This window comes from Diceros bicornis, chromosome 16 (genome assembly GCF_020826845.1).
Source record: "Diceros bicornis minor isolate mBicDic1 chromosome 16, mDicBic1.mat.cur, whole genome shotgun sequence".
Classification (NCBI taxonomy): domain Eukaryota; kingdom Metazoa; phylum Chordata; class Mammalia; order Perissodactyla; family Rhinocerotidae; genus Diceros; species Diceros bicornis.
This window is the reverse complement of record NC_080755.1, coordinates 63,277,366-63,302,073: the sequence shown is the minus strand read 5'-3', so window position 1 is coordinate 63,302,073 and position 24,708 is coordinate 63,277,366. Positions and strand designations below refer to the sequence as shown.

Here is a 24,708-nt window from a genome sequence, read left to right as displayed (position 1 = left end):
ACAGAACAGGCAGGGCACTCAGTGCCAACCCCAGAGTAAGAAAGGCATAATCTCCATCCTTTCTGAAAGTGCTGGCACTTGTATCCACTGGAGAAAGAAAATGAGTTTCGGGCTTCTTCCCACAGTAAGGTTTCAAGACTCACAAGACTTGGTAGGTGTTTAGACTAAAACAATGAGATGTATCATTAAATCAAATCTTCTTAAGGTACATGTTACCTATACAAATTCAACACACATCCTCACTGTGCCACAAGATTTTCAAATATGCAATTCCATTTAGAGTATCTACTCTTACCCAAATTCTCAACTAGCTGTTCATTGACTAAAAAGAAATGTTTTGTAACTTGATCTTCAACTTTATCTATAAAAAATAATTAGCTCAGTGAGAAACTGTCCCAAAAGAAAGCCCCTGCTCTGACTGGAATAATCTCTGCTACGGCTTAAAAAGAAAAAAAAACAGTTGCAAGAAAGAAATCAAAACACTCACATACTCCTTAAGAACAATAATAAAACAAATCAATAGCAGCCTTCTGATGACACCTGGTGGCCACTTCTCACAGGAAGTTCTTTCAGCATTTTAAAGAAAGTAATACTCCAGGAACTCTGAGAGGAACGTGAACAGTTATTCGACTGTTTCACATGCTATCTTGACTATGGGCAGCACGCAGGAAATTTTTCCCTTCCTTTTTCGTCCTTTTTATTCCAGTTTTCACTCATCCCCATCTCGTCTTCATTTCTCTTTTCACCCCTTTTCTCTTTTCTAACCAGTATACATTAAGGGAGCTTGAGCATCCTCGTTCTTCCTGTCTCTCTCTCTCTCTCTCACACACACACACACACACACACACATACACTCACACCCTGGTACTCCCTGGTACAACAAGGCCACCCACACAGGAAACCACCTTCTCCCTGCCTCCATCCCACGCCATCTTGCCCTTCACCCCTCCTAGACGTACCCACATTAGTGGTGCAAGCAGTGTGCAGTTAGCACGTGTTGTCACCAGGCCAACGGTAAAATTACAGCAGGGGATACGTGTGCGGCATGGCAGGTGTGCACACACGTGCATTTATAGAAGTCTCAATGGTCTTTTGCTGTTTCCCTTCAAGGAGCTCAAAAAAGGATGAACTCAGAAGTCATGAAGATCCTACAGCAGGGACTGTCTCCTCCTGGAAGGACAACGTAGGACAGGTAAGACTTCCTACAAGCCTCTTATGAGCTGCAACAGTGACAGCTGAGCGAGACAAGAACAAATAGAAATCAGTGGACTACTCGGATCTCTTTCTTAATCTACCATTTTCAACTGGACTTTTTACTGAAAATATACATCTTACTATTACCTGATTTAATCAAGTACCACCAAGTCCATACATAGAGTCTGTTAATGAGAAAGTTGTAGTATTAGTTGTCGTTACAAAACACCACGTGCACAATCTAAGGGTAACTAAAAGGCACTGTACTTTACATAATCCTCTCACCAGTGCTCTCCCATCAGAAACATCAATTTGTAACAGAGAACACAAAACAAAGTATCTGATCCTACAAAGAAAAAAATCACTTTTCTATGAAAATGCTAACAATTACAAGTGGAATAACTTCTTCCACGACAAAAAGGTAAAATTTAACACCCTGAAAACCATTTATTGGTAACATCAGAAGCAATTTTACCACAAATGGACGTGCAATATAGTTGTTGTTTATTCCCAATGGGACTAGTTCATGAACACTCGGGTCCAGTAGAACCCACCTCCTCACGGTCCCGGGAACAGGTTGCAATGCACTCCTAAGTTTGTTAACTCCTACACTCCCCCACCAGGAAAATGCCTGTGGTGATTTAAAATGAGTCCACAGACTCTCTGACACTCCCTTCAAAGGGTGGAGCCTAACGTCCTCGCCTTGGTGTGGGCTGGCCTTGCTGACCTGCTTGCAAGGGACAGAAAACAACTGAGGATGTTCCACGCTAGAGACGAAGTCATAAGAGGCGCCGTGCTTCCTGCCTGCCCCTTTCTTGATCACTCTGCCGGGGGAAGCCAGAGCCCTGTTGCAAGGACACTTCTGCAGCCGACATATGGGGAGGCCCAGGGGGCAAGGAACTGAAGCCTCATACCAAGTGCCAGAGAGGAACAGAGGTCCTGCCAACAGCCATGGGAGTGAGCCGACTGGGGAGCAGCCCCTCTAGCCCCAGGCAAGCCGTCAAATGACTGCAGCCCCTATAAAATCCTGACTGCAGCCACAGGAGAGACCTGGAGCCAGAACCACCCAGGTAATAAGCCCACTCCCAAATCCCTGACCCACAGAAACTGGGAGATAATAAATGCTTTTTTGCTTTAAGACACTAAGTTTTGACAGATTTGTTACACAGCAGATAACTAATATAATGCCCTCTCTCTCCTTTGCACCTTTTCAAAAGTAGATATGGTTCAAGTTCACCCCTCCTTTGTATATATTTTACATATATTTCCTTTCCTATATGCTCTAATCTTTAACAATAACCTTCTGTACCAGCACAACAGTATTAAGGTACACAGGAGGAGGTCAATAAATGTCAACTGAAGTATACTGTTTGAAGAGCAGAATTCCTATCAAACTTCTGTAAGAAGATTTTAGAACTTAATAAACTGATGTTTACATTTATGCCTCTCTCACTACCAAAACCAGATCTGACACAGCTTACAATGAAAAACTGGGATAATAAAATCAAGAGTTATTAAAGAGCTAACTAATAAAGAGATGAGGTAGAGAGAGTTCTAAATTTAGATTTGTATGGAATAAAAGAAATGTCTTAATGTTTCCTGAAAACCCTGCTCATTTTGGAAGAAGGCATTCATTCTTATAAGCCCCTAGAATCATTCATAGCGAGTGACTTGCCTCAGAGGTAACAGTAGCCATGAGTTCCTTTCCTAGGCTCAGAAATGTTAGCAACCTGCGATTCTAATATTCTCCAAATCTGATGGGGCAGCCCATGCAGTAAACGCATATACAGCCACAAGTCATCGGGGTCAAACAAGTCACAATCCTTTTAGCCACGCAGACTACAAAACTCCCTCACCTTCACCTAGCAGGAGGCATTCAAGCTTAGGAGACATAGGAGCCTCTGGTCACAGGACTCCTGTCTGATTAAGTCCCACCTCCAAAGCATCTCACACGCCATGTCTAGCTTAATCCCAGAAAGAACCTTCCCCAGCCAGGGTCCAAGGACACACGGAAGACAAGCAGGCTGGAACTATGTGCTCCTAAGCCCAGCGGTCAGAGTAAACAAAACTATCAAATGGAGAAAAAAATTCTCACTCAGGTCAGAATAGAATATTGTTTCTATTCCAGGGGCTATCCATGTTCTATTTCAAATATCCAATTTGATTTTGCCTGCAAGTTAAAAATTAGAATTTTGTTTAGTGCATAAGTTAGAGCTAAAACAATCACTAAAAAACCATACTAATAGGGATCAAACCATGGTGACCATAACAGAATAAACAGACCATCATCCCTTTGATTATCAAAGATTCCCATCTTTCCAACACTACTTGTGAAGATGTATTAACAGCAATATAAAACAACAAATCATGGGACAAAAATAAACTGTAAAATTAGCTTAGCTCTCTTACCTGGTTATTTCTTTTGTTAAATCTTCCTGCACTTCAAGTAGTATTTTCCAAATACCTTAAATTGATCCAATAATAAAGTTAATTTTATGATGATCTTATATCAACCACACCTCTGTCAAAGGTATCTTTTGCAGTAGGAAAGATTTTACACAAAAAGTTAAAATTCAATATATCTCCTTACAAAATGTATTTTTAAAATTAATGCTTTGTTAATATTTCCACCTAATTGTTTCAATTTTTTTAAAAAAGAAAGAAAATTCTTATTGGAACAGGAAAACAAGGGATAAAAGAAAGGAATGAAGACTCCACGAGTAAAGTAGAAAATGAAAAAATTCAATGCCATTAAAAGCAGACCCATAGGATCGTTTGTATCTTATGCCATTTGAAAAGGTTGTTTTATTATCAATGTAACTAATCACAATGAAACCATCTCTTACAACTAAAGACATTATAATGAATTTTCTTTACAGCTACAGAGAAATGGGATTTGCTGTTTCACATCAAACAGAACAGGCTGTATAAATTCTTTCTATTTATTGTAAAATATAATTTCATCTATAAAATCAGTCATGAAATATTAAAACTGAAACAACAGAATTTATATCCTTTACTTAATTTAGTTTAAACGGTCTATTCACTAAAAAAAGTGGGCAGGGTGGCTACATATGATAGAGCCCCTACTTTCTCATTAAGTGTTTCCATTAGACCCTTTATTTTCAAGAATTTATAATGCAGCCATAAAAAAGCATTCCATAATAAAAGTTAGTATACTTTCCTTAAATATTCCTTTCATCTTTTTCAAAAGGCAAGAGAAGCAAGTGCATAGCATACGAATGCTGAGGAAAGGGAAGAGAATTGGGAGAATAAAAGTCAAGAAACACATCACACATTTACACTGAAAATGTTAAACACCAGTGAAAAAGAACATCAAAGTACAAGGAAAGAGGCCCAACTCTTCCAGCAAGACGCTGCAGCACACACGGCGACATTTAACACCTCTGAGCCTCAGGTTCCTCGTTCAGAAAGTGAGAACGAAGGACTAAAATTCCTAAATTCGATGAGCAAGTCCCTCGCTGACAGTAAGGAATTGCTGAATACTCAACCAGCAGAACCAAGTATTCTTAGTACTGGATTTGTTTCTCATTTCAGCAGGAAAAATAGGAAGAAAAAGGGTATTTCCAACATGTAAATCTGAGGGAAATATAACTTTAAAAACACGTTCCACACTGTTCTTGCTTAGACAGATTCATCAGGTCCACTGAGAAGAGATGAAATACAATGGCTAATCAAAGAACTGCAGGAAAAAAGACTAAAACTACTAATTTTGAAAGAAAGCTGGGAAACACTGTAATTTCAAATGTCAATAAGCTAATAACACACGATATAAAACTATCAAGCCTCAAGATATTTGAATATAAATTATTAGGTATCAAAAATCTGAGCGATAAGGAAGTATACTTAGAAAGGAGAAAAACTTCAGTATTAAATTTTAAAAATGGATATAGATCTAAGCAAGTCCATTTATATAATAAGGTTAATAGTTTTTTCCCACTCTGGGTAGTGAAATTATAGGTAGTTTTTCTTCTTCTACCTGGCACTTTTCTATACTTTCCAAAATATATTACTTGGGGGGAAGACTAATGGGGAAGCTTAAACACAATTTCTACACATGGTTGAAGTAACAGAAAATGAGGACTCCTCTCAAGAAAAGAAGAGAAAGTTATGATTGTGGTTCCTCGACTAATTGAGGATCAAAAACCACCATTAAAAGGAAAGTTAGAAGGTGACTTGTTCTAACATACAGAGATGCTTGGGGTCTAGTTTTCACCAAACACCCAGGGACACTAAGAAATTTACCAATGGCTCTTCCGACCTCATACTCAACTGGAGAATGGGGGAAGAAGGACCAGTAACCATGAGCACACCTAGCACCCAGGTCTTGCCAGCTAATACCATCCCCTAAAAGAGATCTGGGAGATTCCATGGCTGGGCAAGCTACGTAAAAGATGAACCTGGAGCATCTTATGTCAAAAAGTGGGGAAATGCTTAAAAAAATGATGTGACAAAGACACAGGAGTCAGCTTGAAGGGGTTCCTACTGGCCAAATGTGGGACAATTTGAGCACCAAGATAATTATGCACCATTAAACTATTAAATGTAGGAAAAAATAGGTCCATATCAATGATTGGGAGACAGACAGATTGACTGACGGACGGACAGACAGACAGAGGGACTGATGGGGCAAAGGGATGACTGTTTACAGTAGAATGCTGAAATCCAACTGGTAAATATGGAGGAAGTACAGAAGATAGAAAATTATACTGGCAAAGATTGTAGCAAGCAAGGATCATCAATGGGCTAAATCTAGGGGGGTTAATTTTGATATGCAGAACGTTTGAATGGTGTTAAAGCATCTCCCCCACAAACTGCTTATTAGCCACAAGAGAAGGAAAAAAATGCAGTAATTGTACAATAGATTAATTGGCAACACCTTGCCAGGAGTGGCCAAATTAACATCCTCAATGAAGGGCAAACAGACATGGTATATACCTCCAGATATCCACCACAACCCGCCCCACCCCCGCCCCCAAAGGAGAGGACACCTATGCATCACTGCAGCCGAGAATGCAAAACCTGCAGCTAAGCAAGAGGAAACAGTGACAACCACAAAGTGAGGGAAGTTTTATTTAAAGAATAAAAATCAAAGTGGGGAGGATTACAATATTCACAAGTGTCAATGCCATAAAAGACAAAGACAGACTATGGAAATGTTCCCGATTAGAGGAGGCTAAGGAGACATGACGATTAAATGCAGTACCTGATCTCAGACTGCATCCTGTGATGGCAGGGGGAAAATATGCTATTAAAGACATTTTAGGTCGACTGACAAAAGGGATTGTATGGTTAATCTCATGTGTCAACTTGACTAGGCTAAGGGATGCCTAAATACCTGGTAAAACATTATTTCTGGGTGTGTCTGTGAGGTGTTTCTGGAAGGGATAAGCATTTGAATTGGTAGACTGAGTAAGCAGATCACCCTCTCCAGTGTGAGTGGGCCCATCCATTCTGTTGAGGGCCTGAACAGAAGAAAGGCGGAGGAAGGGCAAATCTGCTTTTTTTTCCGCTTGAGCTGGGACATCCGTCTTCATCTGCCCTCAGACATCTGCGATCCTGGGTCTTGGGCCTTTGAAATCGGACTGAATCGCATCACCAGCTTTCCTGTCTCTCCAGCCTGCAGAAAGCAGACTGGCTGACTTCTTGGCTTCCATAATCACGTGAGCCAACTCCTATAATAAATCTCGTCTTACATATATATATCTATATATAACCTATTGGTTCTGTTTCTCTAGAGAATCCTGACTAATACAGATTTGGTACTATATTTTGGTACCTGGTTCTAGAGGAACAGAATGTTTATGAGTTTTCTGAATTCTGGGGTTTCTAGAATTGGGTCTCTAATCTAATTAGATTTAAAGATGCTAATGGCTCTATTTCCAGTAGTAAAGAGAGCATTTACATATAGTCTATGGCGTGAACTGTTTAAAGAAATACACAAAATATCTGCATTGGATACTTCTAACCAACGACTTATAAGAAGCAAAGAGCTAAGTGACTCTGGATATTATACTTATGAACATTTTTGGAAAACTTAAGGACTATAATAATGGCTGTGGTTGGTTGGCCCTAATATCAGGGAAAAAGCAGTGAAAGAAAACAAGCTCAGTGATTCGAATTCCCAGCTCAAGCACCTCATAAATGACCTAAGAGCTTCTAGGTGAGCCCGGAAGGAGAGTCTGATTTCCTGTAGCTGCTGGGCTGAAACTGCTGAATATCAAACGCAGAACCTCATTCTGTGATTGGCTAAATTAGAAGGCAAACTGAACTCTCAGACTGGCAGGGTGTCTATTGATAAAGTGAGGGCATTGATTAGAGGAAAGACTGGGATTCTATAAGTTGGGATGGGGATGTATGGGAAGACCCTGAAGAAGCTAGGAACACTGAGTCCCTAAATTCTAATGAGTCTTCTTCACCAGTGGAAGAAGTCTCCCCACCCCTAGTGGCAGCAGCATTTCCACTCCCAGAGGTAGTGGCCTACCAGCTCCTATAATGAATCTCATCATATATATATATCCTCATATATCCTATTGGTTCTGTTTCTCTGGAGAACACTGACTAATACAAGTACCAATGTAAATTTATAAAATTGAAAACTTTACTAGGTTATGTAAAGGAATATCCCTATTCTTAGAAAATATACACTAAAGTATTTATAAATAAAGGGTCACGATGTATTTTAGTCTCAAAAATTTCAGGAAAAAAAAGTTGAGAGCGCGTGTGTGTGCACGTGTGTATGTAAAGAGAGTGTACCCAAGACAGCAAAAGTGAGAGGAAATGATAAAGCAAATCCAGCAAAATGATAACAATAGATGAATTTGGACAGGGGTTATATATGTATTCTTTTTCTATTTTTATTTTCACATTTTTTTTAATAATTTTGAAATAATTTCCAAATAGAAAGTAAAAAGGGAAAAAAATGAATGAGAAGGTGGGCTGGTTGCATACATGTGGCTTACAAAGACCTCTGTAACATCTCCAGTAACAGTCAGAGGGTCAAAAGAATATAAAGCTCCCTAGAAATGACAAGAGTTTTCTTAGACCCGACAAAAACCATACTCTACATAGTAGCTAATGGTTCCCATGAAGACTCCCAGGAATCCAAAAAGCTTTACCTCCAACTGTGGGTCTACTGCACGTTATATACTTTCTGGTGTGGCCATGTCTCTGTATTAAAAAGTTTCAACTCCTCTGCCATTAAAAAAAAAACCAATTTGTTGGAATTTTTCTGTCAATTCCTGTCCGCTGTGGTTCCCACACCAGCCTTAAAACAGTCCTCGTAGACATGGACGCAAACACAATGTCACACATTAAAGGATTTTTCCTATTCCTGGCAAAGCTGGCTAATGTGTGTTGAAATTTTATAAAATTTCAATGGTATTAATTAGCTATCTACAAAGGATAAACCTTTCTCCTATCCCAAGCAAAAGGATGCAAGATGGCAATCAGAATTTATTAGCAAAGGCGTGATGCAAAAAGGCACAAGATGATAAAATATCACTGAGACATGCTCTGTCACAACTCTCTGTGTCCCGGGCAGCTCTGCTTCTATCTGCTGCACTCTGCACACCTGACCTCTGACTTTCCGTCTCTAGTCATGACTAGATCTCTATGACTCAGAGCAGTTTTGCAATCATACACATTTTTAGGTTCTTTCACTACCTCAGAAGGTTCTCTCTATAAACGTCATGCCATTCATTACAGAATGCTATCACTTTTCTATAATAACTTTCCTTATCCCCTTTCCTTTAGTTTTCCCCTAGCAAAACTACATTTCCATTCTCAGGTTCTCTCCCTGAATTCTCCGTCTGAATTCCATTTTGCTGCTTTTCACTAAACTTGTGTCAGTGTCTCTCACAAATCACTCTCAATTAATTGTTATAAAGGAGAAAAGAGTAGATAATCTCCAAACTTTAAATGATTATTCTTTGACTATTTTAACACACTCCTTCGTTTTAACTGATCTGGTATAAATTACAAAACTAACTCATCTGAAATTCTATCACCTTTCCTTTATTTATCTTGCCTGCTTTTATTTCTCCTGCCTGCTAGTATAGGGTGTTAATGAATTCAAAAATAAAAAATGGGTAAAGGAAGTCAGGAGAGGACACAGGACTATATATGAAGTTAGACTCTTCAAAAGGAAAACCAAAAAGAGACTAAGTTCCAGTGTGCTCAATGTCTATAGCATATAAAACTCGTCTACAAAATTCCGGAACACTTGAAATAAGCAACTCTCTTTTCAACTTAAAGACATGTTTAGAACAAATTTAAAGTATTAATTTATACACCAAGAGACAAACTTATCAAAATGATTGAAGAGGTTAAAATTTAAATTATATATAAATCCAATGGTTTAGGTAAATTCTAGAACTTTAAAACCATTTGAGAGAGGAGAGAAGTGCTTGGGCACTTCCTCAGCTACCAAGGATGTAAAGGCACCCCCTCCAACAAAGCATTCTTTCCTGCTGACACTGATAGCAAATGTCCCCAGGATGGCACCTTACATATTCTTAAGTGAACAAAAGAATATGGGCAAATGGAAGAAGAGGAGGAAGATGTGAATAATTTCCCTACTGAACTTCTTTCCTTAAATACATAAAATTTAAGTCAGTAATCTAACAATGCTTCTCAGTCCCTTTCAAGTCTCATTATGTTCTTCACCCTCGGATTATGGGATTATCATAAAATTCTTTCTCTACCAAAAGTATCAGTATTTCCCAAGATTTTCATTTCAATTTCATGTTCATTAGCACTTCCTTAGGCCCATTGCTCACTACAGTTAGAAGCACATCCTGCTTAACACTGTTCTTAAACTGTTTAGATACACTGTTTCTGTTGTCCCTCATTGACAAAAGTAGACATTAACCAGAATATTAATCTCTGCAATAGGAAAATGCTATAACCAAAGCCCCATTAGACATAGTATGTCTGCTAGTTTCATGTAACTGCATTTATTTCTATTAGAATTTTAGTGATTAAGTACTGAAGATACTAAAAAACAGTATTCATTATGTGAACAGTATATCCCAAGTATGACAGAAACATCACTAGTGGCATTTAAAATAAAGTTATGTACTACAAGTAAGGATTTTTAAATAAGTATGTATTATTTGAATGTCTATTAGGAAAAAATAACATAGCAACGTATGACTCCACGTGTATTACTTCTTATGACAAGGCTAAGTTAAAAAAAGTGAGATACAATACTGTGGTATAAAATACAGCAAAAGCAATGAAGGAGTTAGGTAAATGACTTAAGTTTGGAAAACTGCATCGCATTACCTTATTCATTTACTAATTTTTTAACTATGTTAATTCTAAGAAATCAATAAAAATAGATAAGAATTCTTACCGCTAAGTTCATCATTAAACAAGAGTTTCTGAAAATCAGTCCCTTCCCCACTGCTGGCAACCTTCCATAGATGGCATCACAAGACTTCATTTACTAATTTTCACACATAAGTAGTAACCTCCTGCAGATTACGCCTCTAAGAAAATATTGCAGCCTAATAAAATGTCCCAACTCTGTCAAATCACGTTCTACATTCTGAGGAACAGATAAAAGAATTATATACATGGAGAAGTAAAACTGCAGAATACTAATTTTCTACATATTCATAACCTGCCCTTCCTTTTAGATTTGGACACAGTGGCTAGAACCAATCTAACAAGAAAGTAATGCCCTAATACCATGACTGCTAGAACAAGTGGACTTAGAAATTGCCCAAGCACAACAGAAGCCTCTCTCTTGCTCTTGTAAACTTCCACAGCAGGTGTCCCAGTCAGCAGGCAGTCTGCTCCAGGCCGACTCAGGGGTCCTGGCTCTTCCCATCTTGAAGCTCTGCCTTGGAGCATCCTCGTTCCCTGCACCTAGCTGACAGAAGAAAACAAGCACGAAAGCAGCAGCGCACCTGCTTCCTAAAAGCGCTGACTCTTGATAAAATATCCCTGAGACACGCTCTGTCACAACTCTCCACGTCCCGGGCAGCTCTGCTTCCACCTGCTGCACTCCGCACACCTGGCCTCTGGCTTTCCATCTCTAGTCTCTACGACTCAGAGCAGTTTTGCAATCTTGACTCAAAAGCGTTAGTGGGGCCCACGGCAGGCTGCCCCCAGAATATCCCACAACAGCATATTGATTATTTTGAATTAAAGTTACTTGAGAAGCAGCCAATGCAAAAACAGCACTTTGACTCTCTCTGTTCCCCATGAAAGCAGGAAATAAATCTCCCATGTGAAAGGTACCCCTCCCACACCAGGAGACAGAGAGACATCCTTACCACCAGAGATAAGGAATTCAGAGCAGAGGGGCCTGTATAAACAAACCTTGCCACTTTTTTACTAATTTACTACCCCAAACCCAAACTCCGCTTAGATTCCTTCCTAATTAAGCACCCAAATCTAAGTTTCTTTGTCCTGTCAAATCCTCACAAATTTACTGTTTCTTTGTGTAAAAAATATAAAAGCTGCCTACGTTGGTCACTTCCGAGCATTTTTTTTATGATCTCCTGTGTGTACGTATTAAATTGGATTTTTTCTCCTGTTAATCTGTGTTGCGTTAATTTTATTATTAGTCCAGCCACAAGAACTCAAGAGGGGTTGGGGGAAATTTCCCCCTCCCGGACAGTGGCATCTACCACTTCCACTCATACCTGCTTAGCTGCAAGGGAATCTGAAAAATGTAACCTGGAGCTGTAAAACTGTATCTTATGGAAAGAAAGAACTGATTTAGGTGGACAGCTAGCCATCTCTGCCACATCCCAATCCAAAAATTATCATATTGCTTGTCACTCTACCATTAATGAAGGCTTTTAGTCTTTACAAGACTCACAAAAAGCTTTTTTGAGAAATGCAACTAACCCTGAAAGAGCATAACTAGACCTATTACTTCCACATTTGTAAAATAAGGGAATTACGAACAATATTAACCATTTACACATTTAGCTAATCATCAAAACATGAATCCCTTGGTCCTACCCATGGAGAGAGTCTGATTAAGAAAGTCGGAGGTGAGGGCCGGCCCCGTAGCTTAGCGGTTAAGTGCGCACGCTCCGCTACTGGCGGCCCGGGTTCGGATCCCAGGCGCGCACCGACGCACCGCTTCTCCGGCCATGCTGAGGCCGCGTCCCACATACAGCAACTAGAAGGATGTGCAACTATGACATACAACTATCTACTGGGGCTTTGGGGAGAAAAAAAGGAGGAGGATTGGCAATAGATGTTAGCTCAGAGCTGGTCTTCCTCAGCAAAAAGAGGAGGACTAGCATGGATGTTAGCTCAGGGCTGATCTTCCTTACAAAAATAAATAAATAAATAAAATGAAAATAAAACTGTTTAAAAAAAAAAAAAAGTAAGTCTGAGGTGAGGACAAAGATCTGTACTTTTAAAGAGCTTCCTGAATGATTCTGATGAGCCAGATTCGGGACCCACTGGATTCAAGTCCCTCCTAACTTCAAAAAAAATTACATAAACTTAACATATATTTACCAGACATAGAGCTGAAGTGTGGAGGAGAAGAGGGGGAAAAAGGAGAAGAAAGAAAGGTGCCTCAGGAAGGAGAGTAAAGGTACTGTACTAAACAGGGTTGTCACTCATGGATTCCAGAACCATCCGCCTACATCATAATTTGTCACAAAAAATTATTCGGAATGTCACTTTTAGCAAACACTGCCTCAACCTACCACCCTGAAATCCTAGGGTGTTAAATACCACCCATACGGAAAACCAGATTATGGGCCCTGAAGATTCTTAATGAAAACCATTTGGTCTCACTTTTTGAAAGACTGTAATTTCTACCACCTCTCCTTGAATGATCTAAATTTTCTAAGCTATTTTTAAAAGTACATTACTACCTAGTTTAAATTCTAATGGTTTTATAATTATATGAACTCCTATAACTGTGAGTCCTCATTCTATAATAATTGATCCAATAATTATATATCAAATTCTGGTCCATAATTCACAATCAGCAGAAATCACAAGTGAATTATACACTTTGAAAGAAGTGGTTTGTTGTTTGTTCTAGATTTAAAACACAAAGTTTCCATTATATTTAGTCACTGACAAACCTGCTGGGCTTTGGTTACATTGCATGATTACACTGGTTACTATTCCAATTGTGTTCAACAGTGTCTTTTCCCTACTAGGCTGCTTATTACCTTACCTGTTTTTATTTAAAACTTTTTGGGTTTTTTTAAATGGGAAAAAAAAGCATATAAGAGAAAATAAGAGAGAAGTCTGAATATCAAACACATTGAAAAGCACTGAGAATTAAGAGTGAGATTTTGAAGCTAGAAGAGCTCAAGTACCTAAAATCTGTTTGAAGAAGCCTATGCTCTACATTTGCCCATGAGGGCTCTCTGACATGCACCACACGTGTCTGAAACGCAGACATCCCCGCTATGGAAGGACTCTCATAGGCTGTCAACTTCTTAGCGAGGGGCTGCCTCCACCAGAACATACGACATTACATAATTACAAATACTTGACAGTTCACGTGGGTTAGACGATTTTAGCACTCTGAATTGAATATCAAACAAAAATAGTAGTGCTATTTGGTTTCACATAATTTGATTTAGGGCTTCTGGAACCATCTTTTAATTTTTCCTATACTTGTTAATTTCAAGGAGTAACTCATACCACGATGGCTTAAAATAAGGTTTACAGTATAAGCAATGTTTATTTAAGAAATAGTCCTCATAAAATGGGTTAATGATGACTCAAAAAAAAGTATCCAAGGCTGGAAAAAAAAAAAACAGGCAACGGTAGATTTCCCAAAAGTACCCTTTTTAGCAACCAATTGCCTAAGCAAATAAGTAAGATTTCCCAAATCCTATGGTGTGATACTACCGATTTCTAATGAACTGGAAGATGCAATCCTTAGAACTAAAAACAAAATGCAATTACTTTTCTGCTTTAGGGACATAGCATCTGCTAGAATGATAGTGATGTACACCGGTTTAAAAACAAACCTACTAACATAAAGAAAGTAACTTCTAAAATGGGGATAAAGATACCCTTTACCAGTCCTTCACACTCCCATTCCTATTTTGACTTTTCCTTTTTTTCTCGTTTAACTGCAACACTCTCGGGCATAACTCCGTTTTGTCTGGTTGTCTTCTCCCTCTGACCATCTCTGACAGAGTGTTTAGGAGTCAGACGGCCTCTCTCATTTTCACCTATGTGCCCACGGGCACCTTTCGTCCTCTGTGAAACACAAGGAGGAGTGGTACTGACCCCTGTAGGTTCACTGTGAGGTTCAATCCTCAATAGAGTATAAACTCAGCACATAACATCCTTGGACCAGTGCCTGGCACCTGGTAAGCACTCAGCAAGTATTAACCATCATTATTTTCGAAAATAATCTACTGTTTGATATCTCTACTCCTGAAAGTACTTTTATATCATAATCCTGCAAGAACATATCTTGACCACCATCACCCCCACCATATCTTTTTCATACAAACTGAATAGTCCCTGTGTAGACAGACTTTGCAAAAAGAAAAAAACATAGATGTTTGTTTCTTAAATATTTGGTCGATACAAAAAATAATTTTAATATGTGCAAGGTATTAAGCACAATATAACAAAACCTTGAGTACAGATCACAGTTTAAGAAAATTAAATTCTTACCTTTGAATTCTCTCTTGTTGTCCCTATCACCTTCCCTCTTCTTACAGAGCTACCTACTAACTTGAATTCTGTGTTTGTAATTTTTATTACTTTACCATATCTGTAGTCCTAACAACAGGCAGGGTTTTTTTGCATGTTTCAAAACTTAACAAAATGGAAAAATACTATATGCATTCTTGTGTAAGTAGCTTTTTTCCCCTCAATATGATATTCCTGACATTTATCCTCAGTGATGCATGCAGCTAAAATCCACTCAGGTGCACTACTGTACAGTACTTCACTACAGGAATACAATACAGTTTATCCATTCTTCTCTGACGGACACTGCTTCTAGTTTTTGCCTTTTACAAACAGTGCAACTGTCAGGATTCTTGTACACGTCCTCAGGCACTCACGTACATGAGGTTCTCTGGGGCAGTGGTTTGCCAATTTTAGCATCCATTAAACCACCTGGAGGGCTTGTTAAGACTGAAAGCTGGCTCATCCCCAAAGTTTCTGATTCAGTAGGTCTAGGGTGGGGCCCAAAATTTTGCATTTCTAACAAGTTTCCTGAGAACACAATTTAGAAGCACTGCTCTAGGAGAAAGACCCAGGAGTAGAATTACTGGGTCAAAGTATATATGCATCTTTAACTTTACTAGGTAATTCCAAAGTTATGGTACCAATTTACACTCCCACCAATTGTGTGTAAACATTCCAGTTTTTTCCTACCTTCCCAAACAGCAGACACTGTCAGATTTTTACATTACTGCCAACCCAGTGTTATGAAATTATACACCACTTTGGTCCTAATTTGCCTTTCCCTAATTACTAATGAAGTCGAGAATCTTTGCATTCAGGTTTCCTCTTCTGTGAGATGCCTATTCGGGTGATTTGCCCATTCTTCCACTGTTCTTACTGATTTTTTGTTGCTTACCTTTCTAGATACTAATCCTTTCTCAATAACGTGTACTGAAAATATCTATTCTCACTTGTGACTCGTCTGTTCACTTTTTTGATGGTTTCTTTCAATAAACACAAGTTGTCAATATTAATGCTTTCAAAAGGATCAATCTTTTCCTTTATGGTCTGCACCTTCTGTGATCTGTTTAAGAAGCTCTTCCCTACATCAGAGTCATAGAATTACTGTCCTACGTTGTTTTCTAAAAGTTTCATAGTTTTGCCTTCTGTATTTAAGCCTTTAATTGATCTGTGGTTGATTTTTGTGAATGATGTGAATTAGAAACGTACCCCACTCTCAAGAAGTTTCCTGGGCTGGCCCGGTGGCTTAGTGGTTAAGTTCACGCGCTCTGCTTCGGCAGCCCAGGGTTCACAGGTTCAGATACTGGGCACAGACCCACACACCGCTTGTCAAGCAATGCTATGGCGGTGTCCCATATAAAGTAGAGGAAGATGGGCACGGATGTTAGCCCAGGGCCAATCTTCCTCAGCAAAAAGAGGAGGATGGGCAACAGATGTTAGCTCAGGGCTAATCTTCCTCACACACAAAAAAACAATAAAGAAGTTTCTTGTTTGCTAAGGGCCACAGATATAACCAACTATAACTTTAGGGAGGATAAAAAAAGTGCCCCAAGTGAAATACTGACTAGTGTTAATTACTACTTTATTGAGGTTTATTCTGCTCTCTCACTGAGGCAAACAAAAACCTGGACAATTTCAACGTGAAAATTTGGAGGGTTATTAGCAAATGAGTCAGACTACGATCCCCACCCCACTACACTCCAGGAAGAATACTTAAAAACATCCCCAAAAACCCTCAGTTTAGTCTCATTCTAAAAAAATTGAAAGTTGAGCATTGGGGAAAGTGGGAAAATGGGCACCCTCAACAGTACTGGCTAGGATATAAATCTATACAACCATTCTAGAGGGTAATTTTGCAATATATCAAAAGCCTTAAAATATATATCTTCTTTGAGCTGTCAATGACTCTTTACAGAATTTATCTTAAGGAAATAACTGGACAAAATATGTGTTTTAAGAAGATTCACCATGGAACTCTGTATAATAGAAAAAATTGGAAACAACATAATATTCAACAACGCAGGATGAGTTAAAGATGAAGTTGTTGTGGCACATCCATATACAGTGCCGCATAGGGCTGTTTCAGTCAACAACCGACCGCATGTATGACGGTGGTCCGGTAAGATTAGTACCACAGAGCCTAGGTGTGTAGAAGGCTACGATACACAATTTTACAAATTGAGGTGAATGGGGAAGCCATTCTGGTTTAAACTTGATCTGGCCTAAATTTTATTTAACCAAAGAAGCCTGACTTAAGGCCTGTCAAACATTCATTGTATATTATCCCAAAGTAAAGAATGTACTCTTTGAAGATAAGAATTGACGCCTCCCTTCATCAAAATGACACCAGTATTTTTTGAAGTTCCCTTCCCATGACTCCAGGGTCATGTTGACTCACTACATATGTCCTAATCTGTAACAAAGTATCTCCTTGAACTCTTGAAAGAATGTATCCTTGAACCCTGTCACACTTGATATATGTCTCTTTGTTTGGAAATGGTATAAAATGGTGCTGAAAATCACTCTTCTTCAGAGCACTTCAGGGTTGCACTCCCGGGCTATAGTCCCCAGCTTGGCTCGAATAAAACTCTTTGCTATAGAATGATTATTGATTAATTGCATCAACAGCTATACCATCTAGGTTGGTGAAAGTACACTCTATGATGTTTGCACAACAATGAAATTGCCTACCCATGCATTTCTCAGTATCCCCATCATTAAGCAATGCATCACTGTACTGGAATACCATGCAGATTACATACCCGTGCTAATGTGGAAAGACATTCACAATATTCTGGCAATTCATAAAACCAGTTAACAAGATGCACATATAATATTCATTTATTCTCAAATATTTATTGAGTGCCTTGTGTGTGCCAAGTACCAAGCAAGTCACTGGTAGCTCTAAGGAGCTTACAAGCTTTGCGAGGGAGACAGACCAGATACATATCTTCCAATTTACTCAGGTTGGGATATTAAAGGCACATGAATTTTGAAACTAGAGACAATTTATATGTACATACGTATATATGTGGATATGTAATACCCCCAGCATTTCACCAGCATGGTCTACAAAGAGAACACACACACCCAGCTGTATGGACTAACAAGCGGGTAAGCAGGATATTTAGAGCAACTGCCTTGTGATGAACTGAAGCACATCCATCTTCTACAAAAATGCTCTAGGGAGAACTTTAAGAAATGCAGCATAGTTATGGAAAGTCATACCCTGGAAGACAGATGTGAGACAGATCACAGAACCACAGCAAAAGAATTGTAACAAACAGCTTCCACTGTTGCCAATTCAAGACTAAGACTGATCGAGATGAAACACAGGTTCTTGAGCAAATAACTGTTCTTCCAGCAGCCTACACCTTTACCCTTCCCCGCTATGTTTGGATCTAACAAATAATAACGAAGCCTCCCAAGATAAGAAAGCTCTCACAGTCAGGGTCAGGCTCAAAGGATTCTGACATCGTATGTTCATTTCTTTTAAATACCTGCACTAAAATCAGTGAAGTTATGAGAGTCATTAATTACAAAGGGAAAATTTTTAACTTTAGAGCACAGAGATGTCCGACACCCCCTCAACCAAGAGATCAAAGTTAACATTCACCAGTGATAAGACGTATCTACATCATACATGTCCAAATATGATGCACTGAGAAGGGCACAACTTCACCACTGTGGTATTCTCGCCAAAAATGCTTAACCCTCAATTTAATCACAAAACAACACCAGATAAATCCAACCTGAGGGACACTCTGCAAAATAACTGACCAGTACTCTTCAAAAGAATCAAGGTCATGAAAGATAAAGAAATCTGAAAGGAACTGTCACAGATTGGAAAAGACTAAGGAGACACGATAATTAAATGCAGTGTGGATCCTCAACCAGAAAAAGGACATCAAGGGTGAAACCTGAGCAAAGTCTTTAGATTAACTGTATCAACTGCCTGGTTTGGATAACTACACTACAGTTACATAAGATGTTAACAAAGGGATGCTGGTTCAAAGGTATATAGGAACTCTCTGGACTATTTTTGCAATTCTTTTATAATTTTAAAATTATTTCAGGGCCGGCCCCGTGGCTTAGCGGTTAAGTGCGCGCGCTCTGCTACTGGCAGCCCAGGTTTGGATCCGGGGCGCGCACCGACGCACCGCTTCTCCGGCCATGCTGAGGCCGCGTCCCACATATAGCAACTAGAAGGATGTGCAACTATGACATACAATTATCTGCTGGGGCTTTGGGGAAAAAAAGAGGAGGAGGATTGGCAATAGATGTTAGCTCAGGGCGGGTCTTCCTCAGCAAAAAGAGGAGGATTAGCATGGATGTTAGCTCAGGGCTGATCTTCCTCAAAAATAAATAAATTAATTAATTAAATATGAAAATAAATATTAAAATAAATAAATATTAAAATAAAAATATAAAATTATTTCAAAGTAAAAAGTTTTTAAAAATCATCTCAGATGAATGATAAAAAGGTATGGGGGGATCACTGATTAACTCTAACATAAAAATATACTACCTCTTCCAATAATTGTTCTAAAAAAAACCCAATAATTGCAAATAAGGCTTAAACTGGAATAAACTGTAATTATTCGATAAAAACCTTTGATTGGGATAATCTTGAGAGCAGAGTAAGTTTCCTAGGGCACTAAAATCTCTCCAGATAAATAACCTACCTTATTTTCCCCCTTACTCTTTTTTAATTCAATTCAATGTACATTTATTTAACATCTACTATGGGCATGTCACTGTGCTGAGGCCTTATAAGATTTTGATATATAACAAAAGAACATTTTAGTACACAAAATAAGAGAGAGTAACAAAACTGGAAGTAATTTTTCACTCCTATGTAATCTAGCAATCAATATGGACACCCTTTTCAGTGCGACTGCTGCTAAGACTGAGGGTCCTCACAGCTCAAGTGTATCCCCTTCAACAGTGAGTGGTTCTGACCTCTAGAGTTATCTCCAAAAATTATCCTTGAAAATGCCAAAATGACTCTCGCCAGGAAATACTCCATTTCTAGTACTTTTTTCCATCTAATCTTTATGCTGTTAGTGTATTACTGTTCATAACACAAAATTAAAGAACTTGATTCTCTGAGTTCTTTCCTCAGGGAAAGGTTAGGCTGGGATAAACCCATGGAGGTTTACTTACTCTCCTCTTACAAGAGATCAAAGGCAACATCAGGGCCAGCCCCATGGCTTAGCAGTTAAGTGTGCGAGCTCTGCTACTGGTGGCCCAGGTTCGGATCCCGGGCGCGCACAGACGCACCACTTCTCCGGCCATGCTGAGGCCGCGTCCCACATACAGCAACTAGAAGGATGTGCAGCTATGACATACAACTATCTACTGGGGCTTTGGGGGGAAAAAAAAAGGAGGAGGATTGGCAATAGATGTTAGTTCAGGGCTGATCTTCCTCACAAAAAAAAAAAAAAAAAAAAAGGCAACATCATGTAAGGCCAGGTTTCTCAAAGTGTGGTCTCAGAGCCAGCATCTTTAACATCACCCAGGAAGTTGTCAAAAATGCAAATTCTCAGTCCCAGCACAGGCCTGCTGAATCAAAGACTCAGCCCAGCATCTGTGTTTTCACAAGCTCCCCAGCTGACTCTGATGCACCTTCAGTTTCAGAACCACTGATGGAACAGCAGAAAAACTGGCCCATAAATCAGGAGGCCTGATTCCAATCCCTGCTCTGCCACTAATCTCTACAAGGGATTAGTCACTTAGCTTCTGTGGGGCTCAGCCTCCTTGTCAGACAGTGAGGGAACTGGAACAGCTCACTGCCACAGTCTAAGGACTATCCTAATTTGACAACTATGAAGGCATTCATTTGTATAAGGCCTAAAAGTGAAAACACCACCACAGTATTTCACCACATATTTCTCTCTTTCATCAAAATGAAACAATTAAAATTTCTTCATCAACTGGTCTCTGAATCATATTTAACATATCTAAAATAATTTTTTCTTATTTTAAATAAAACTGTGTTTACTACTTTGCTTTAGCAAAAGCCATATAAATGCTAATTTTACAGTTTCCTATTTAGTTCTATATAAAGTCTATTTAGGAGAAATTCCACATAATAACAAAAATTCCAAGAAACCCATTGACTACAGACTGAATTGCGTACCCCCCAAAATTCTTATGTTGAAGCCCTAATCCCCAACATGACGGTATTTGAAAGTGGGGTCTTCGGGAGGTAATTAGGTTTAGATAAGGTCATGACGGTAGGGTCCCCAAGATGGGATCAGTGTCCTTATAAGAGGAGGAAGAGAGACCAGACTTCTCTCTACATCTCTGCCATGTAAAGACACAGCAAGAAGGTGGCCATTTGCAAGCAAAGAAGAGCCTTCACCAGGATCCAGCACCTTGATCTTGGACTTAAACTCCAGAACCTGAAAAATAAATGCCTGTTGTTTCAGCCACCCAGGGCTATGGTATTTTGTTATAGCAGCCCAAGCTGACTCAGACACTCACTCAAAGTTCCCCTCTGGTGTGGGGATCTAACACACCAGGCTATAGTTCAGAACTGTGCTCCCATCCTCGCATAAAGAACGTGTGTGATCAGACCACAGAAGTATTTAATGAGAAACAAAGAATTTTAAAATGTATAGATCTAGATACTTCCATTACTAATAAGAAACACAGCTTAATTTCATCTCCTATTCATGTATTTATAAAAAACTGGGATTCTTCTCACAATCTCTGAAACCTAAGATACAAACCTCTCAGAGGAGATGTGAGAAAGAGCAAAAGAGGAGAATCAAATAAGAAGAGTCTGTTTTATAAAAGGTTAGAGCGTTCTCCTAGAATAAATGTTGGGAGAAATGTCCCATCAATCGAGTACCCACTAATCCTTGAGATCTAACTCAAATTCTATATCCTGCAAGCTCTCACCACCCCTTCCCAGGTAGTCAGACATAACTTCCTCTGTGGTCCCATATCTCCATTTTAGCACTTAGCAAAAGGTATTATATTTGTTCATGTATCTTTCTCCTCAACCAGATCTTGAAATCATCTGGGGCAGTGTGTTACTCTCTCCAGCACCTAGAACAGTGACTGGCATGAAGCAGGAACCAACGTTTGTTGAAGTGGAGCCACTTTGCTTTGCTGAATACCAGTGGAACTCTCTGTCCTATCTTGCAGCTTTTCTGTAAATCTGAAATTATTCCAAAATAAACAGTTTTTTAAATAAAAGGCACCAGTAGCAACTGTGTTATCAGTAATAATCACACCTGCCTTACACATCACACAAGACATCAGCTACCAGAAAGGCTTGCCTTACTGTTTTTCAGACATGCCAGTAGGAGTTAGTAATCTTGCATGTAGCAAACTTGAAAAAGAATGAATAACAAACACTTGAGATCTGAATCCTGACGTTAACTTTGGTCAAATTATTTAATCTGGGTCTCAGTTTATAAAAAGCGGATAGTAATTTCTACTCTACAAAGTTGCCGTGCTAAATGAAGTATGCAGAGTATATATCAAATGAGCTCTCCTAATGATGTTCTAATTAAGATACGTTAGCGCCTTTCCCTATGCAGTGTTCCAACTGGACTAACGCTTCACCGCAAACCAGGTGCATACTGTAACCAGTTCCACTGGCACCGACTGTAAAGTTATAACTCAATCACCATTCGGGCTCTGGCTACCTATAACATAAAGAAATCCTACATGTGTGTCCACAGATGCCAACCCTACCAAGATGTCCTAGCGTAGAACTCCCCAGTGAAATAAATGGGCTATTCGAAACTCAAGGCAACCGACAGGGGTCAGCAGCTCCAGGCACCCACCTCCACCAGACTAAGCTCCAGAAAGCGGGCACGCACACTCAGGACGTGCTCGCCCGCTGGAAGAGGTGGGTATCTACAGGCACAAATCCCGCTGCTGCAAACAGCGGTGTGCAGCCACCGGGGGTCTCCTCCAGTTGCTGAGAGCAGCTGAACCCTGAGGGGCCAGGACCCTCCACTTCCAGTCGTGGTGCTCTCGGGCCCCAGCGTCCTCCACGGAAGGAGGCGCGGGTGGCAGTGGCGCATCGGTGCACGGGGGGAGACCGGGAGTGGGCGGCGGCTAGGAAACCACCGCCCAGACGATAAACCGACACCGGGCAGCTCCGCGCCCGGGCGCGCGCGTCCCAGTCAAGAAGCAGGGCGGTCGGAAGCGCCCCGACTGCGTGCAGGGGAGCGTAGGGCGCCCGGGGCGCCGCTCCTGCGCTGACAGCCCGGCCCCGCGGGGAAACCGAGGCCCGCCGGGCGCTCGTGAGCCCGGCCCGCGGAGCCAGCAGGTGAGGGCGGGAGCGGGGGCCGGGCGGCGGCGAGGCCGCCCGGGCGGCGGGCGGGTGTCGGCGACTCTGGGCGGCGTCGGGAGGGACCGGCGAGCGGGGAGGGGCGGAGGCGGGGGGAGGGGGGAGGAGGAAGAGCGAAGGGCCCTGGCGGGGCTGCCGGCGCCCAGCCGCCCGGGCCCGAGCCCTCAAGCCACCGCCCCCAGTCCTCGCGCTGACGCTGGACGGTCCCCGCCTCCAAACCCCCCGCCCCGGGCAGAGAATAACTTACCTGTTTGCCGACGGAATCGCTCCTGCTCGCCCCTCTGACTGACTCCTCCGGCTCACCGTCTTCCCTCTGGGAGGAAGGGGAGGGACTTCCTGTCTCTCCTTTGAGCAACTTCCGGCGGCTGCCAGGACGACTCCGTCGCGGACCGAGCACCGGACCCCACGACCGAAAAACAGCATCTCGGAACTGGTTTAGTAAAACCCACGTAGAGTTCCCTTCTTTGCCCCGAATGGCCGGCGGACCCGTATGCCATCTTGTTTTTAGTCCATCAGCTGTTGGCAGAAGTCACTCGGAGATTAAACCGGAAGTCCCACCCTCCCCGAGAGGAAAACGGGAAGCCGAACGAGTCAATCCAACGAAGGGGAGACGCGCGTCAGGCTGGGAGGCTGGCGGTGTCCTACCGGGAGGGCCACCTGAGGCTTCCCGAGGCTCCCCGAGCGGGTACCCCCGTCCGATCCCGCCTGCTCCGTCGCCATCCCTCCTTACCCCACCCCTTCGCCTGCCCGCCCGCCATAAAGAACCCCGAGGGCGGCGCGGGAGAAACGGACGCGCCCGGGCCGCGCGGGAGCCGGAGGCCTGCTGGGCGGCCGCCGGCCTCGGCCTCCCCGGGCCCGAGTGGTGCCCGGCGCCTCTGAGGCCTCCTCTAACGGGGCGAGGTTTTCCTGCTGTGCCAGGCGCGTGCGCGCCTCCGGGTTACGAGCAAGACTTCTGGATACTGCTAGCAGGGGTCCTCGGAGTCGCAGGCCCTAGGAAGCCAGGAGCCGAATTCTGATACTACGGGGAGGCGAAGAAGCTGAATGGAGTTGTTGGTCAGCTAAGGCTGAAAACGCCTTGGGTGTGTTTAACGTTCCCGCACGGACTGTTTTTCATAAACGTTAACGGCACAGCACAAGGCTTGTTAGGAAGAAAGTAAGGCGTGACCGGGGCACAGCAGTCACAGTCTCTCCCGCCTCTTACACGGGCGCATCCGCGGACCCCAAGTTCAGAACCCTGTCTTTGAAAACTCGCAATCTGGGAAGGAAGACCACCACTTGAAAAGTGCAATGACAAAGACAATGTGTATACAGATGGGCAGCGGTATCCCACTTGGGGTCAGACTGTGAAGATAGGACTTGCCAGGGAGTTTTGACGTTATCTTTAGGCATAGGGAAATCTTAAATAATCAGATTTGTATTTAGAAAGATAAAGTAGGATTTAAAAACTGTAGCCTTAATAATAGGCTTTCTAAACCAGATCATCTCTTAAGGCCAATTCCAGCTCAATTCTATTTTAA

The 24,708-nt window shown here is 41.2% G+C and overlaps 1 protein-coding gene across 2 annotated transcripts in view; it reads right to left on the bottom strand.

Moving 5' to 3' along the window:
• Positions 1-23,926, bottom strand: part of ZNF407 (zinc finger protein 407) — a 450,319-nt gene extending 426,393 nt beyond the window's left edge. For both annotated transcript variants that reach the window (XM_058557310.1, XM_058557311.1), the window contains exon 1: positions 23,439-23,926. The gene's annotated coding sequence lies outside the window, so the exon portion shown is untranslated. The remainder of the gene's footprint in view (positions 1-23,438) is intronic.
• Between the last annotated feature and the right edge of the window lie 782 nt (positions 23,927-24,708).